The sequence below is a fragment of the Anarrhichthys ocellatus genome, unplaced genomic scaffold, assembly GCF_004355925.1.
Source record: "Anarrhichthys ocellatus isolate YVR2014 unplaced genomic scaffold, GSC_Weel_1.0 scaffold97, whole genome shotgun sequence".
In the NCBI taxonomy this organism is placed as follows: domain Eukaryota; kingdom Metazoa; phylum Chordata; class Actinopteri; order Perciformes; family Anarhichadidae; genus Anarrhichthys; species Anarrhichthys ocellatus.
The window spans coordinates 903,734-917,223 of NW_022280127.1; positions in this window are offsets into that span (position 1 = coordinate 903,734).

Sequence of the window (13,490 nt, forward strand, 5' to 3'; positions counted from 1 at the left end):
TCTGACAATAAAACTGTGAAACGTCACAAAGAGAGATCAATTTGTTTCTTTAAAGAGTTCATGTGTTTTGCATTGTGAGACAACATCAACAACAACGAGTAGACTTCATTTTCTCCCACTTCCATTGTGGACACACCACCACAGACTCAAAGCCTGCTTGGTACAGAAGCGGGACAAAGCTACAGTCTGTTTTCTCCAGGTTGCCATGCTTGTCTGTGTCCACTGAGGCTGTGCCTCATGTGCCATTCAGTGCTCAGTGCTAAACAGCATTAAAGTTTATGTTGTGTTTTTATGGCCAATGTCTAGTGGTTGAGGTACTCTTCTTTTTTCCCCCTTTGGCGATCATCTGATTGCTCCAGATTGTGTGAGGACTGTGCTGAGGCTGTACACTCTATGCCTCGGGCGTTATAAATCATATGTTTGCGTTGGTGTGGTTATAGTCTACATATTAGTTATCTTCCCGAATACAGTATTTGGCAAAGCACAAATAATGCAGCCTGTCTCATTGTTTTGTTTAGGGAAGCACATGAAGAAAACAACAACTATAGTCTATCAGGAATGACTGTTGTCTTGCTTTGCATCAACCAACACTCAGGTGTTTTTACATGTTTAACCTCTACAAACCTCTATAAAGTACATTATATTACAGTTGTGTGGTAATGCATCTGTAAGTGCAGCCTTCTTTTTAAAAAGATTGTATCTCATTCTTGTGGTGTGTCCATGACATTAGCAAAAATAGACCGTGCGCTTTCAGAGTGGGGAGATGCGTTTTGCCGTGACCTGCGGGTGAGAGTGCTCCTCTCATGTGCCTGGTGAGCGTGGACACAAAATGGACATTCAGGGTTAGTCTCAGACAGGAAATGCTCACATGTTAGAAAGTCACCGTGGTAGATCTTGATGCTGCTTCAGATGAACTTGATAGGAGGTCTGAACAGGTGGTCCAGACCTGCTGACCTTGCGGTCATGAAAACCAAACCCAGTTAACCAGACAAAATGCTGGCATTGTACATTCAATGATACATTGTCGAGATTTCTGTAAAAAAAATGTGTCAACAATGTGTTTCATATCAGCCTTGTATCACACTTGCAGAAACGCACTATGCCACCTGGTTAACGCGGTGAAATGGTTGGTTAGGCTTTGGCAACAAAACTACTTGGCTAAGGTTATACAAAGATCATGGTTTGTGGTGAATTAATAACGTAACAAGGTAGCCTCACAAGATAGCCTAACAAGCTAGCATAAAAAATTTATGTAACAAGGTAGCCTCACAAGATAGCCTAACAAGGTAGCATAACAAATTAACATAACAAGGGAGCGTAACAAGGTTGCGCAGAAACGTTGTTCGGCAATGTAGTTCTAACAGAGTAGCATAACGACGTAGCGTAATGACGTAGCGTAATGACGCAGCGTAAAAGTTGGCGCAACAATGTACCGCTATGGTTAGACGAAGATCATGGTTTGTGGTGAAATAATAACATAAAAAGGTAGTGTGACAAGGTAGCGTAACAAGGTAGCGTAACAAGGTAGCGTAACAAGGTAGCGTAACAAGGTAGCGTAACAAGGTAGCGTAACAATGTAGCGTAACAAGGTAGCGTAACAAGGTAGCGTAAATAAATAACCCCCCATTAGCAAACTTTCTTACTTTACCTCACATAACAAGTGTAACTTCAGTGTTAACAGTGATCTCTTAGGTGATCCCTTTTTTTCTTGGCCCATCCACCCTAAGCAAACTCTGCGTCTTCTTAGAATCATTATTATACCACCTAACTTTCAATAAAAAAAAATGAATAAATAAACTTTAACATTCAATATATCCGTGGTTTGCAGAAATATACAATGCCAAACAAATTCCTGGTGACTGGTGTGGTTCCTGTGAAAGGAAGTGGGTCATTAAAAATGCATTGACATTGTGTATTAATTTTGCCCTGTGCAAATAGGCGGTAAGATTAGAAGACAGCCAGCATTTGCTGTTAAAGAAAATCATTAATTGATTAACGTTGATGACTGTCTGTCGGTGCGGCCTCTGCCATGTAACACTGACTGTTCTTAATCATATCTGGATCTGAAATAAGATCACACTGAGGATTTCATAGGACGGTGTGCGAAGTGAGAGAGAGTGAGCGAGTTTCACACAGTCAAATACACAAAACCCATACAATCTAGTGGAGTCCAGGCTATCACGGTCCATAACTGCATGGTTACATGGAATAATGAAAATGCCTACTGAGTCAAAGAGCATTAATGCATGTCAGTCTCAGCCCACTGGCTCCCTGAGATAATGATTAAGGTGTACCTCTGTTAAATTTTTAATATGAGCTATCTGCTCTGGACATCAGCCAACATGGTTAAAGGAGAATTAGGTGTTTCCAAAGCTTTTCAAATAGATCACCTGTATATTTCATTGCCTTTGTCTTCTCTGTGATACACATAGGTATAGGAGCTCTCTTCTGCTCTAATGTCTTCATGATTTACTTGGTAGTGTTATACAAACCACTTTATTGACAATTAAGTGATACATAAATAAAGAAAAGTTAAAGGTTCTTCCAGGGTTTCTCCAACCTTTCTTATATGCTAATGGTATTTTGGGAGTTCTTTCTTAATAACTTCACTTCTCCTTCATCAAAGTGCTTGATGTTCTGCTGTGGGCACTAGATTGGGATATACACATACTTTGAATTACATTTCTCTCCATTGGAAAACCATTAAAGGTCCCATAATGTATAAAGTGTGATTTCTATGTGTTTTTGGGTTATATAGCAGGTCTAGGTGCTGTATAAATACTGTGAAAGTATCAAAACGTTCAATCCATGGAGAAATGCCCACAACCCGTATTTAGCCCGACGACCAATCATAGCAGACTGGGCTTTTTTTGGGAGGATGACTTAAAGGTGCTGAACAAGATTGGGGGCATTTCTATTGCCTCTCGATGGCTCTCAACATGGCAACGGCTGAGACGGCGGCTCGCAGGTAATGGTGCTAACAGAGATACCAGTGCTAACGGTGCAAACAACGGCAACAATTCTGACAACGCTATGTTTTCCCGAGACAACAATGGACGCTCATACACTAACTTGCAGTAAAAGGTGTGCATTGCTGGCCCGACAATGTCAACAAAGCACAAAGAAGCTCGGATTACAACACACACACAGAGGGAGAGTCACTTCAATCTCTGCTCAGGTCAACATTATTTCACTATATCTTTACATAGCTAAGTATGGGACAAATAGTTTACCATAATGTTTTTTGTTTTTTAGAAATTAAGACATGTAAACATGTTCTAGCAGAAACCTGAAAATTAAATGACGAATCGCGTTTTCAAGTATAAAACAGATATTCTATAATTGTCTTACTGTGAACAAATCTGACTTCCCTACCCGGCCTATAGCTCTGCAACATAAATCTTGGAAAATACATCACAAAAATAAAGTCCGTCACTCTTTTTTTTTTGATTAAACTCAGACTGGAGTCTATACATTGTACACTATGTTTATTTGGTGCTACGCTAGCGTGTTTCTACGACTCTGTGGGCCAGATGCATAAACTGTAAATGCACAGTTCTGGATTACTAGATCAATCATTGTGAAATTTAGCCAATGCTAGGAGCCTGACTTCAGCTCCCACAGTTGGATGTAGAAATACCCTCTGATAACCTCTTTACAATTCACCAGCTGTGTCGCATCTGTGATTAAACACTGCATACTTGGTCTGCAGAGGGTCACTTTACGTTTTCAATAAATACCAGTTTAGGTGTGTGAAGTGTTTTTGTGTATATGCATCATTTAAAAATCAGACCCCAGGAAAGATTTCTAAGAGTTGAGTCAGAATAAATCTACAGTATGTGTGTTCATGCACACTCAAAAGCATAAAGCACATTTGAGCGCCGACGTGTTTCTGCAAGATAATTGGTTGTTGCGTTTTCATCAATTCTACAGTTCTACAAAAGTCAATCAGAAAGCTGCAGCTGATTCAGAACGCTGCAGCTCGAGTCCTCACTAAGACCAGGAGGGTGGATCAGGGCACTCCAGTTCTGAGGTCTTTGCACTGGCTTCCTGTCCAACAAAGAATTGACTTTAAAATCCTGCTGCTGGTTTACAAAGCACTGAATGGTTTAGGGCCAAAATACATCTCTGATCTGCTGCTACCTTATGAACCATCCCGACCCCTTAGGTCGTCTGGGACTGCTCTACTTTCTGTTCCCAGAGTCAGAACTAAACATGGAGAAGCAGCGTTCAGTTTATCTGCTCCACATATCTGGAACAAAGTCCCAGAAAGCTGCAGGTCTGCTGAGACCCTCAGCTCCTTTAAATCAAGATTGAAGACTTTTCTGTTTGCTGCTGCCTTTAATTGAACCAGATTCAAGGATATTAATCAATTTCTGCATTTTACTACTGTATTTTATTTCTCACACTGCTTTTTAGTGTTTTAATGAATGTTCTTAATTGTTTTTAAATCTCATTTTCTTTTGCCTTATGTTTTGATGCTTTTAATGGTTTTATGTCAAGCACTTTGAATTGCCTTGTTGAAATGTGCGATACAAATACACTTGCCTTGCCTTACACAGTTGTATAACATTATAGGATTTAAATTACAATAACATCTTCGTAATTTATAATGTTTTAAAATAATAATTTCCATCCAATTAAAGAGCAGTAAGGCTCTTTTAAAATAAATAAACACTACACTAACACTTCACATCAATTATGTTAATGATGAGGAGTGATTGGTCATATTTATAGATCTAATCATGCTAATAAATATGACACCTGTTCACTTCCTGCAGAAGAACCTCCACTTCAGAATTCTTTGAGTTTATTGTACATGGAGTCTGGTGCTCCACCCTCTTTAGACTTTAGTTTGACCGTATTCTCTTAACACAGCCCTGCAGTCTCATGCCCTTGTATGGGGATTGGCAGGACGTCTACATGCTAATTGGGATCAACTGGCACCGGCCTTCTATTTACAAGGACAGTGGGACTTATTTATAACAATTCTGCAGTTTAAGCACACATCGTGAAGCTGGCGTAGGAGAACCAACATAATATCAATTAAATCCAATTTCAGGCATTTTATTTAAAATTGTCTTTTATAACGAGTCTCTGTTTGCATGTTTAGAAGTCTATTCCAAAAAAATTAAAAAATAGCCTTGATTTAGCTTTAAAGTAGGAAATGTACCTGTATTTCCCTCAACTCTTGGATTAACAACTCACACACGCCCCTAATTGACTCACTGGTTCTCAAATAAAATGTACAAAATTAACCCAAATTAGATTTCTTCCATTAAAAGATCGTATATTTTCACAGTGTGACATGTCACTACTCGTTCCTGTTCTCTGGGATGCAGCACATCCCAAATCCAAAAAAAGAAGTGTCCATGAAGCCCGGTCAGGTGGTTTGTTGGGGAACTGGTAGACAACACTGGATTTGCGTTGCCTTGGTTTCTGAGATGCTATCTGTGGCTCTCCACTGCACATGCACTCAGTTGAACAGCATCTGGTTACTGCTGGTAAATATGACTGAATTGCTTCATTATTAAGCACCCTGAGCACGTCGACCTCAAGATAAAACTTTAATAATAAACATTAAAGAGAAGGCCCGCAGCGTTCTGAACAGATGTATCTGAGTTCGTCTAATGCAGACAGTTACCTTTACACGGTTTTCACTTATATTGCTGACCAATCTAAAAAACATAGCATGCTAATAAACGTGCAGCTTCTCTCCTGGCTTTCTTTGTGTGTAAAGATTGTTTCATATTCGTATAAATGCTCCTTTTGTGTGTAAAGGAAGAAATACAAAAACTATTAATCAACCTTATTGTCCTATTGTCATAGTATGGGTCGACAGATGTGACATTAAGTAATTACATTACATAGCATTTGTAAAGAAAATATTTAAATAAAATCAATGTGTCCATCAGCACAAAACATCATGTGGCATCAAAATCAGAACGGCCCCTCGGGAGGAAACTGTTCAAATGTTCATGCGCTCATCAGAATGATGTCATCTTGCCCTTCCCTTCCTTGTGTCATTTTTGGAAGTGGTGTTGCTGTATGGTTGTGAGCGATTGTCAGTCAACATGTGATCTGATCTAAATATAACTATTGGATGGGTTGGCATGACATTTGGTACCTGCATTCCATTTTGCCTCTTACTCACACTGATGGCAACAAGCTGCAATTTCCAATTGCATCAGTATCACAATAGCTCAGTATAAGGGGCATTTTGGAAAAAACGGAGAATTAGCTTTCTATCTGGGAGCGATATGAAACAATGCATGGGTAAACTATTGATAGCAAATAAGTGTATTACGCAAAATATGTCTTATTTTTGTGTCGTGACTAGTGTCTGTTTTGTTGGGTTAGACATAGAATTGGTCAGATGTGTGGACTCAAGTCACAAATTTGATGACTTTAGTCTCCACTTGACAAAATCCAAACATTCAACAACTCGACTTGGACTTCAACACCAATGAATCAGGACCTCACTTGGACTTTGGATTCCAAGTCTTTGGATTTGGAAACACTTGATACCTGCCCGCAAGCTCAAAGATTACAGAGTATGATATTTAAAAAGTGTGCCACAAATTCAGTAATTTCCCTTAATTTCGTCATGACATCTTTAGGACTTGGGACTTGCATGTCTTGGTTTGGGACTTGACCTAGGACTTGTCAGTCTCGACTTCAAGGATTCAGGTATAATTAATTGTCGCAACACACAGTTGATAGCTCATTTGCCAACCAGAACCAGTGGCAGTGATGGACTCAAGATCCGCTGCACTTTATCCAGTCCCCACACTTCCCTCTCCCATGTTGACGAGTGTATCTCTGCCAAGTGCCATACTTGATCAAGGAATAAACATGAAAAGACAAAAAATTAAATCAAAAATGTAGTTCATGGGAGCTACAGGCAACAAAAAAAAACATTGCCTGAGACTCTCCTGTCTTGAATTGGGACTTGACCCTGAACTTGAGTGCAAATACTTGAGACTTGTGTCTTAAACAACAATAGCTTGATACCACCTCTGGAGGATATACAAAGCAATAAAGGACCCTTTTATGCATTTATTTTACAAACCTTTATGCCAAAATATCACTTTATTATCTGTCCATTTCTGTAAATAATACAAAAGTATTACAAGAGGTGTAGCAGAGGTCACAGTGGGAATTTGACCTCCTTGCTAAAGAAATAAGAAACGTGATTTGGCACAACCACATCCAGAGCTGTAGTGTCACCACTGTCGCAGCCACTGATGTGGAAAGTCAACCATGTTTTAATGGTTTTCAAAAATGGCCATAGCTTCACCGAGTGGGCACTAAAAACTAAAGTGCGGGCCTCAGGCAGCAACTCTTGTCCCTTCAGGGACATCCAGGCAGGACTCCAGGGAGTCTTCCTCCGTGTCCACTGATTCCCATCTCACACTGCAGGATGAAGAACATGTAGGCAAGTATGGACCAGGGGCTCAAGAGGACACGGAGAGACAAAGACAAGCCCATGAAATGAGTCAAAATATCTCAGTCAAAAGAAGACAAAATGAAACAATTATGTTTTTTCACTCTTGATCCTGATCCAAGTCCTCTAATATTATACATTTTATATCAAGCCCTGGTATTTTGAAACAAATATCCAACGCAACATTTGCAAAAAGGTGCTCCAATCAAGCTGTCAATCTCCGGTCAGTCTTTTGCTCTGCCGTAACTGCACAATGACAATGACACTGCTGCTGCTTGTGCAGTTCAAGTGCTAATAGCCGGATGCCACATTAATAATGTTCATACTTTGTATTTACATATTAACTCAACATGTGAATTGTCGTACCCACAGCCTCTGACATTTCAACATTTATTGTACCTTTTAAGAACACTTGGAAATTTCATTCACCTTGTGCTTCCTGGTGCGAACATTGGAAATCAAGTGATCTTAATGGAGGTAAATAGAACAGACACAACTCTTAACAAAGTTTGGCTGGACACTGTCTCAGACATCCCACCGCTAACCTGGTGGGCTTTTGGGAGTCAAGGCGCCAGATCTCTGGGAGGGTTGGTTCCCTTGCTCATTTCCCATCCCAATTCAATGTGGTCTCATCCAGAGGCCCGCAATTGTTTCACTCAGCCTGCCCAAGGTACAGTGCTGCTTTTGTTCCATCTCTCCATCGGCTCCAACTACAGTCCCAGAGCCAGACAAACTTGTAGGGTTTGTTATCAGGACTCTTTGTCCTGGTTCTTAGCTTCCCCTGCCGGGATCCCCATCCAATACAACAGAGGAGAGGCACCACTGGAGGAAAAAGAGTCTTACTCTGTGAAGCCTCCACAAACTCAGCCAGCATGACTCCTGCTTCACAATTTTAATGTTTAAATGTTTTGCTTTTTTAAATGTCTAATGGTTTGATTTTTACAAAGTTCAATTTAATCAGGGCACTTTTCTACATTTCTTTTTCAACAAACTGATCAAATTCTAATCCTGCCCTCAGAGGACGATAGCACTGTTTTTCACAAGCTAGCCCATTATCACATTATGTGTTTTACATCACTGTTGACCCTTTTTGAAAGCACACTGCAGCCTTATGTAAACCCACCACACAGGCGCCATTACTTTATATTCACTTTTAAAACTGGTAAAATCACAAATTAAACTAGCTATTTATCCAAAAGAATCGTGTTTTACAATGTCGCAGTATGATAACAATCTGCACTGCGTCACCATGCAACAAGAAAATACCTTTGGCAACAATGCAACAACACTTTATTTAACAGGGAAATATCATGAAAAACTTACTTTTTCAGTGCTTACGCGCACACATTTGTGTATCTGGAGTGCCTACCAGTCACATGCAGGCTCAATACAATCGGGCTGTTATACAGCGTTCATAGCTATTAAAAATAATGCACTGTAGTTCTTAGATTTCTTAAGAAATCAATTTGTTTCTAACCCATGTAATCATGAACCAGGAAGTATAAAAACGGCAAAAAACGAACATAGGGTGAGTGGGAGGGTTGGGTGAACGGGTCGAACAAAAAGCCGTCATTCACCCAAGAGATCATTGTGCCCCGTGTGAAACAAAAAGTCAACAATGATTTGTTTGTCACGTAACTGACATATTTAAGTCTGCACTTCTGTAGTTATTTTAACCCAAACCACAATTTTTTCCTAAACCCACCCAAGTAGTTTTGTTGCCTATAGTCGCAAGCCAATCCGAGCAGACTCTGGGAGGGGGGGAGCTTAAAAAAATAGGCGCTAAAACTGAGCGTTTCAGACGGAGGGTAAAAACACGGGTATATTCAGACAGTATGAGAAAAATAGAATGTTTTTTAATATCAAAGCATGTTCTAGTAGAAAACCCCAAATGCAAGTATGAACCAGAAAATGAGCGGATACGTCCCATTTAACTCAAGTGTCTGCAAGTTTACTTACATCAAGAAGTGTAATTAATGTCTACCTCAGAGGAAGGACTTATTACCCTGTAATTAATTTGCAAACCTGAACAGGGGAACTTATTTTCACCCAGACCATGATATTTCCCACACCCTAACCCAGAATGTTTTTGTGTCTTAACATAAATAAAATCTTAACATAATAGACAACCTTCAAATGGCTTTATGAGGACGGAATAAACTGAAAGACAAGAGCTAAATGTACGGCATGGGATGCTGTTGTGGATGACGGCTGGTACTAAGAGTAAGACTATACTCTACTTTTGGAAATTATTGCTACAACTGGAGTGAAAATGTATCCTTGCACGTAAATGTTTTCACCGGTCGGAGAGTGCAGAATGTAAAAGCGAAGCAGACAAGAGAAGCGTACCACGCAGGCGCACAGGTGCACTGTGCTGTTGACCGGCCCTGAGCAGAAGACAGAAAGTGTAAAACACAGTGATTCTTGACACCAAAATTACAGTGCATTGGTGGATTGCCCGTGACACCCCCCCACCCCCCCTCCACAACTGCATCTCTCCGAATGGCGAGACATGGAAATATCAGTGTGTGGTATTTTCCTTCAATGTAGCGAAAATGCCAAAGGCAACACTCGTACGACGATAAAGCCCCTCTGTCCTCGCTCACTCTCAACTTGATGCAAGCTTTATGGTCCTTGCGGGCTTTAAAATCTTGTCTTGCACTCAAAGAAATGTTGTTGTTTGTGAATTCATTGATGATGTCATCCAATGATTCTGAATTGTTACATCGCTGCTCCAGAGTTGGTTATCTGGTCTTTTTAAATCGGCCAGAACCAATTTGAAATTGTACTCAATAGCTTTAGCTGCTGGTAATAGTCCAGGGACTACAGATGACAAATAGCCTCTTGGCTAACTCTGGCGCATTCACAGGAAGGTTTTATTAATGTGCAGTGTCCCGACAGAATAAACCAATATAACCTTTTTTCTTTTTTAATCAATCGTGTCCCTGGACACAAAACCAATCGATTGCATTTCGTGACTATTTCGCGAACTGCCAAGAGACTGTTTTTGGTAAATAGAGTCTCTGAGTAGAAACTTAAAGCTATAGTTGGTAACATTGATAAAAAAATAACGTTCCTTGTCATTTGTTAAAAATGTCACTATATCCTGACAGTAGTACACGAGACAGATAATCTGTGAAAGAATCAGGTTCCTCTGCTTCCTCTTAGTGCTCTAGTCAAGATTCCACCCCGCCCCGAAGAAAAATGACCAATCAGAGTCGAGGACTCTCGAAGCTCATGAATTCCGGTCAAACTGACTTCCCGCCTCAAATCTTGTGTGCTGTCTTAGCTGGAAAACAAGAACATTTGCTCCGGTCGGTGGGGCGGTGCTTGGTTTCGGCTCGACTATTATTTCTTTTTAACATGGCGGCCGGGTCACAAACGCTGTCATGTTACAGCTAAAGAGTAAACTAAAATGTGTTTCTGAAAACATTTAAAGCGGTAAATAAGCAATACAGTGACAGAATCTTGATTCATATTTGATCTGCACTGCCTAGTTTGAAAATTTGATCGGAGTTCACGATCTTCTCGTTAGAGACACCTCGGCTCTGATTGGTTGTTTTCCTTCGGGCGCAGTAGAATGTTGCAAATGCCATCAGGAGCACTAGAGGAGGAAGAGGAACACCGTTCTTTCACTGATTATCCGTCTCATGTACTCATGTCGGCATACAGCGACACCTTTAGCAAATGTAACAAAAAGGGAGTTACCGACTGCAGCTTTAACCAAGCCAAAACGAAAACAGTGGCGTAACAAAAAAAGTCCCTGTTGTAATGTTCATAACGCCTAAGTCCATCAACTAATGAAAGACGTTTATTGAATTCAGCTACAGGCGTGACTTACCCCCGTTGTTAACTTCAGTAATTAGCCGCAGTGCAAACCACACCGAGGCTACAGGTGCTATCACTTCCTGGTTGCATGCTAAAATTCAACCCGGCATTTAATTTGCCCTCACAGTTGGACGAAAAATCTCCCGCAAACATCTAATATCATATGAACTCATTCTTAAATTCACACAAGTGACAGGATTTCCACTGGATTTGCAGAAGCCCGCTTGTGCACACTGGACAACCACCTAAGAAAGCTTGTATCCTGCTATGACTGAAGAAAATGTACTGTATTTCATTATTTCCCAACTTGCAATAACCTGCGTCCTAATGATATGTTCTTTCTCAATAGGTGTTTGTGCTTTTGTAGAGGAATCAATTCCACATAGTAAGTCGTGTTATCAAGGATAAAAGGCCACATGTGTCGCTGCTGGTTCAGGGGCGCCGGCGCCCTCTATTAGTCCAACTCTAGCACTAGTAAAAACAGTGTTATTCTCCTTCCATTCGACACTGAAACACCCACAATGCAAAGCTCCCTGGATGACAGGCGGACCGACGGGGAACTTTGGACGTGTCATTGTGACAAATAAGCAGGCGGTCGCAGTGGCAATGTGAGTTATTCAAAGAGGATGCGAAGCTGTTTCCAGCTTTATTAAGCGTGTTTTTCCGGTTTTCGGTAGCACTGAATCGTTTGACCGCATAGAAAACGCTTCGCTAGCTTGTCCTCTGACGTTCACCCTCCGTGACCTCCCTGACCTTCTCCTAGAAGTCTTTCACAGGCTTTGATCAATTCCTGAAGGAAAGATATTCCTAAAAATAATAAAAAATAAATCATGGTATGTTCAGTGCCCTGTCTTAGTTCATTAACTAAAACAACTACAACATCTGTTTCCAAATTGTGTTGTTAGTAATAGTGGTAATGGCGGACATGATGTTGTCTTTAGATAATAAGACAACAATCCTGGAGACACAATTTGACTTTTTCCTTTTTTTCAAATAAACAAGAAATGTTTAGACTGCTATACTCAACTTTGGCTGTGAGTTCAGTTCCAGGTCTGATGAGTCTGACATGTAGCTCTCTGGAAGCGGCAAACACACACGCATACAGTGCGTCGCTGCACAGGAAGCTCTGGCTGATGCACTGTGGACATTGAATGAAGCGGCACTAAGAAGAGCAAACAGTGAACGTGACTCGCGGACAGAATCTAAATCATCAATTACCATCATCTCATGTCCCTCTCTGTTTGTTTTTTTTGTTTTTCTCCATATTTCAATGAACAATCTTGAACGTGTGGAGGGTGCTCTGCCTCAACCCAAACGACAGGTTCAGGTTAAGGACGAGGACCCTTAGAAATCTGTCAGCACACACACATAAGTCAAACAGAGAAAACACAGTTAAAAACCAGCTTTTTGACAAATATTGAAATATCACCTGATTAGGTATTATTTGATTTTTTTTTTTTAGATTAAGCATCTGAGCTTCCTGTGCATGCAGACACAGCTCCTCACACAACAATCATCTGTAAAAAATGTAAAATTTAAATTACACACAGTGGAGTTTCCCCAAATTTGAACACTCATGATCTAATTGTGACTCCAAATATTATTTTTTACAGCTGAAGAATAAAGACAACAACCTCTGTTCTGAAAAAGAGTTGATACAAAAAATATATATATCATTATTGTAAGGGATAGAGAGGTCAGACTATTTATTGCCTCCGTTTGTGTTTTTTTATTTATTTATTTCTGAATCGACTGTTTGATGGTCAAATATCTGAAATGTTTCATTTCACATTTTTAAAACATGAAAATAATAAATATTTTTTCCATTGGGTTTGAATCTTCCAAAAACGGCATCTCTGCCCTGAGAAACACGAAGACAGATGACGGCGCTGAAACCAAGAGAGTGACGTTGGATTCGTCCGTTTAGAACATAACCTCGTTTCTCTGTCGGGTCTGATGAGAAAATGAGATTTAAAGGGGTCAGAAGCTTTGTTGAGACGGAGATGTTTCGCAGTGGAGTTCGCTCCAAAGCGTGGTGAGGGCGGCCAAACAGGTAAACTGAGACAGCATCTGCACCAACATGACACCCAATTAACCGCAGCACATCCATCAAGCCATTTAATAGATCTGATGTTCCGCCTCGCGTGTGAATATTCAGAGAGAGAGACAGAGAGAGAGAGAGAGAGAGAGAGAGAGAGAGAGAGAGAGAGAGAGA